The sequence below is a fragment of the Lathyrus oleraceus genome, chromosome 6, assembly GCF_024323335.1.
Source record: "Lathyrus oleraceus cultivar Zhongwan6 chromosome 6, CAAS_Psat_ZW6_1.0, whole genome shotgun sequence".
In the NCBI taxonomy this organism is placed as follows: domain Eukaryota; kingdom Viridiplantae; phylum Streptophyta; class Magnoliopsida; order Fabales; family Fabaceae; genus Lathyrus; species Lathyrus oleraceus.
Window position 1 is genome coordinate 323,663,612 of NC_066584.1, and position 5,056 is coordinate 323,668,667.

Genomic DNA, 5,056 nt, shown 5'->3' on the forward strand with positions numbered 1-5,056 from the left:
TTCTATATAATCAAATTTTACACAAATGATAAATAATTACTTAAAGAAAAATGTGTACAAAAGAATGATAGATTTTCACAAAGAAACAAACTTGTCAAATTGTTGTATCACCGACGTTTTCTTCAAGTCTCCAAGTCTCACTTATATAGCATAAAAAGAAGACTGTTGGAGGAAAAAATAGGGAAAGCACACAGAGCGGTTGTGCTCTGTTGAATGGTGAAAGGAGTGATACTACGTACTATCCTTTGCCCATAAAATCAGTGACAAGTGTGATGTATAATATTGTCCTTTGCCCACGATATCAGGTAGTGAAGAGGATATTTGATTTGTATTATGTACTATTTTATCATGTTCCCATTAGATCTTATCTTCAAGTTCATTGGCTTTCAAATGAAAGTTTATGAAGCATGAGATGAAGAAACATAGAGTTGGGTTCAAAAACTTCAGAATCTTTGGTCAGAACCTTGACAACGTCAGTAGTCTGACTTGAGATCTTCAGTATCTTCAGAATCTTCAGAGTCTTCAGTATCTACAGTCAGAACCTTCATAACCACAATTGTCTGACTTGCGATCTTCAGAATCTTCAGCTACATAACAGATCTTCAGAAGCTTGTCATTCTATAGAAGTTTGGTGATCAGAGTCACGTATAGAAGCACGAACTCAGAGAATGTTGCAGCAGCAACATAGTGTATCCTTAGAAGCTTCTCAAGAGTGAATCAGTATAGAAGTAAAAAGATAATTGCAACATCAATATTGAACATCTTTCAGAACTTCTAATAGTTGGCGTAGAAGTGGACTTGGAAGTCATTGTTCAAAAACTGATGACGTTGCACGTCATATACTCATAATTAAAACTAGTTGTTAAAGCTACACAATAACAAATCATTAGGGTATCAAAATTGTTCTCACACAAATACAACATTGTTATAATCAAAACTCAAGATATAGATGCATAACCAAATCTTATTCTAACAGCACCCTCACTCGCAAGCGCGCGCGCGCATACACACACACACACACAGATATATATATATATATATATATAGATATATATATATATAATATATATATATATATATATATATATATATATATATATTATATATATATATATAATATATATATATATATATATATATATATATATATATATTATATATGTATATATACACACAGATAATATATATATATAGATATATATATATAATATATATATATATATATATATATATATATATCTATATATATATATATATATATATAATACCTTGCATGTCTTCGTAGTAGTGAGAAAGGGAGAATATTTAGTTGGAGATGGGAATTTGAAGAGTCTTTCAAAAAATATAAAAAATTTCATTTCCTCCCCACCAATATTAACTCACTCGAAGGAGGGATGTTACTATTTATTTTTTAAATAAGTATTACTAATCGATAATGCCATGTGTTTGGTATTGGTGTAAGAGGTTGAATAAGAATATATATATATATATATATATATATATATATATATATATATATATATATATATATTATATATATATATATATATATATATTATACCTTGCATGTCTTCGTAGTATTGAGAAAAAGAGAATATTTACTTGGAGATGGGAATTTGAAGAGTCTTTCAAAAACATAAAAATTTGCATTTCCTCCCCACCAATATTAACTCACTCGAAGGAGGGATGTTTATGTTTATTTTTTAAATAAGTATTACTAATTGATAATGCCATGTGCTTGGTATTGGTGTAAGAGGTTGAATGAGAAGAAATATTAGTTCACTTGGTTGGGAAGGTGTTTTGAGGTGTCGAAGCATGATATCATAAAATTAAATGCATCCCTTTAGTCGTCATTTGCACAACAACATGGTGAAGATCGATTTCCCCATAAGTACGTCCTACATAAGACCTGCCTTGTAGAAAGAATAATGGTTATCTGAATAAGTCATACACTTCATTCTAATAGCAAACATCAAATTTGACAAGTTGCGATGGTTAATTTTGGCAAGTTACGGCGGTTAGAACCATCTCAAATGGCGAGTCACGACGGTTCCTGTTCTGTCGCAGAAACGTGTGTCGCGAGGCTGGACTGCGACGGTTTGTAAAAGTGTCACTCCAACTGCCGTAACATTCAACGACATCCAATATATTATTGAGACAGTTGTAACCATCATTAATTAGTTATATATTATAATTTCATTAAAATTTGCGACGGTTTAGAACCTCCGCTAATTGTATTTTTTTAGAATAATAAATTTAACAATGCGACGGTTTGAACCGTCGTTAATTGAATTTTTTTTAGAAAAAACTATATTAGGAATTGCTACATTATATGCTCTCTTCACATTACCAACATGCCAATACTTTCACAATATTCAATTTTAACAAAAAAAAATACATGGAAAATTATAATTTTATTAAACAAAAAAAACTATCAAGTTCCACAATAAGGTCAAGAACTTGTGTAAATTCACCATGTTAAGATTTTTAAAATAAAAAAATCAACCAATTAACCACAAAACTATCAAGGGCATATGATGAATATTCTCAATTATTCTGACCACAGGTACCATCTAGCAGCAACCACCCCTTTTCTGATTTTTTGGGAGACTCTATAACAAGTACATTGATTTCTTCATACTCTCTGCATAATTGCAAAGGAAAATGTCTTAAGCCTCACATGAAAAAATAGAACAACAACAATATGAAAAAGTAATTAAAAAAACAAGAAATATCATATCTGATTGCTTATTATTTAGCATTTACCTTCATAGCCCTGCGGTGCTTTACAAATGTTGGATGTACCTTGTCTTTCAAATAATCAAATCTCTGAGAAAAATAAAACTTGGGGGCTGAGAAAAATAAAACTCGGGGGCTTCCATGTCATCCTTAACTAGTCCAACTTTAGGCAAATCAAAACAAAGGACAAAGCAGGGACATGCTGAGTAAATATTAACAGAAAACAAACAAGCATTTTAAAAATAATACCATACATTATGCTTTAATTAGGAGATTGACACCCTTAAAAAACTAGAAACACCAAAATCACATTACATAAAAGCACAAGTTTATAACTAATTGATTCAAAAATAATTTATTTTACATATCTAAAATAATGATGAACTAGGATTATGAACTAATATTATTACCGGAAGAGCAAGACATCACAATGTGAAAACTTGTACTTCTGAAGGAAAAATTTCTCAACCAAGGCATAACCACCTGCATCATATAATCAATGGTCAAAATTGTAATTATAAAAGCTGAAACCATATTTTACTATAAACCCCATTTATGAAGAAAATAACCTGAATTAATTTAGGGATTTAAAGTAAGAGACAAAGAGTCAACAAGGCCCATCCTCTACCATTCCAGTCTCTCAAATAGGATTTTAAGCATCATGTCAGCAGAGCGTACAAAAGTAGCCTCATCTATCATCACATGCTAATATGTTTTAAGTCATAGGTCAGGATCAATAAATATATCATAACTCATAAACAGTTTTATATGATGTTAAGTTTTAGAAGACCAAAAATATAATAAACTGCAGTCAATTTGTTTTACTTGAAATTTCACTAGTTCATATTCATAAACTAAAATCTCACATTACCATATGCAGTGGTAGCAATAGGGTCAGCTCTGGTCCGCTACATTTATCTGCAATGGTAGCAATATGCTCAGCTTTGGTCTGTTACATCCATCTGAGGCACTGAAAGGTGTTTTAGTGCGACAAGTAGAGGCTCCACTCTGCAATGCTGCTTCAGGCCAATATTGACAACATATAAGCGCTTAAATTGAACCAGCTTCCATTGAATTCATTAATTTCTCTTGGCTAGACCTCAATTGCCCTAAATCAAATCTTCAAAGCATACACAACAACATTATAAATTGAAACAGGGTCACTAATTTGAATAACACAAATTTTTAATAAACAAAAGCGTTCACATTCAAAGAATCATGACACTGTTCCTCAATAACAGATGATGCCCCCACTCAAGCAGAAACTCACAGGGAGAAGATGCAACCAAAGCAACCACTGTTAGTAAAAATCCGAGAGAGGAAGATTCCAAAATCCAAGAAGATGCCACCTAAGATTGACAATTATGACAGAAAAGGAGATCTCGACGAGCATGTTTAGCATGTTAATGATCGGTTGAGTTACTCCAATGTCGATGATGCATCCAAGTGAAAACTGGTTTGCGTTAACCTTGGTCGGGTCGGCCCGGATTTGGTTCAACGGATTTCTCGACATAAGTATCGATTCTTGGGTGGAGTTTCGTGAGAAGTTTTATGCATATTTCACTACCTGAAAGCAACGATATTTAACTAAAGCCGCCTTGAGCAGGGTCATCTAGGGAAAGAAAGAGAGTTTAAAGTCTTATGTTGACCGATTTTCACATGTCTCGGTCGAGGTAGAGGGAAGCTGAGAAGGACTTCAAATCTTAGATCTTTGAGAATGGTCTTATGAGAGATCATTCATTCAGACAAAAGTTAGGGATGAAGAAGATAAAATTCATCCAGGAAATGTTAACGGTGAACCTAACATGATCCTAGAAGAAAAGCTAACCACACGTTTTGACAATCCTCCCGCCATCGAGTCTCGCTCTAATCGCCTGACTGGGAAGGAGTCCCACTGACATTGAGATGACTCTGACCAGGGTGTGTTGGGGAAGTACGATAGGTACACCCTCCTGACGGTATCTCGAGAAAAGGTTTACAGGACTGTGCAAACACTAAGTTTCGAAAATCAGAAATCCGACATATATATCTGTTGCGGTAAATTTTTTGAGATTAAGTTATTGATTAACTTAACTCGCAAATCAAGAGTCGTCACTGCGGTTTTATTGTTTCCAAAGGAAAAGAGAAAAAGTGCGAACAAAACCCAAAGAAGTTTAAAAAAAAACTAATAAAAAGAGAACAAGAGTTCGGGGGTTAGTTATGCAAAGGGAATGTATTAGAACCCTAAACATCCATGGTATTCCATGTGAACCTCTTTGAAAATATATACATTTTGGTTTGAAAAGGGTGTTATTTGTTAAAATATTGGAGAGATGGG

General features: G+C 33.0%; 1 long non-coding RNA gene across 1 annotated transcript; it reads right to left on the minus strand.

Annotated features, from left to right (window-relative positions):
• Positions 1-2,505: 2,505 nt before the first annotated feature.
• LOC127094038 (uncharacterized) lies at positions 2,506-4,706 on the minus strand. The gene is made up of 5 exons (XR_007792612.1): positions 3,611-4,706; positions 3,309-3,444; positions 3,150-3,222; positions 2,767-2,941; positions 2,506-2,644 (listed from the first exon to the last, which is right to left on the minus strand). It is a non-coding gene; the product is annotated as an uncharacterized LOC127094038 (long non-coding RNA).
• Positions 4,707-5,056: the final 350 nt, after the last annotated feature.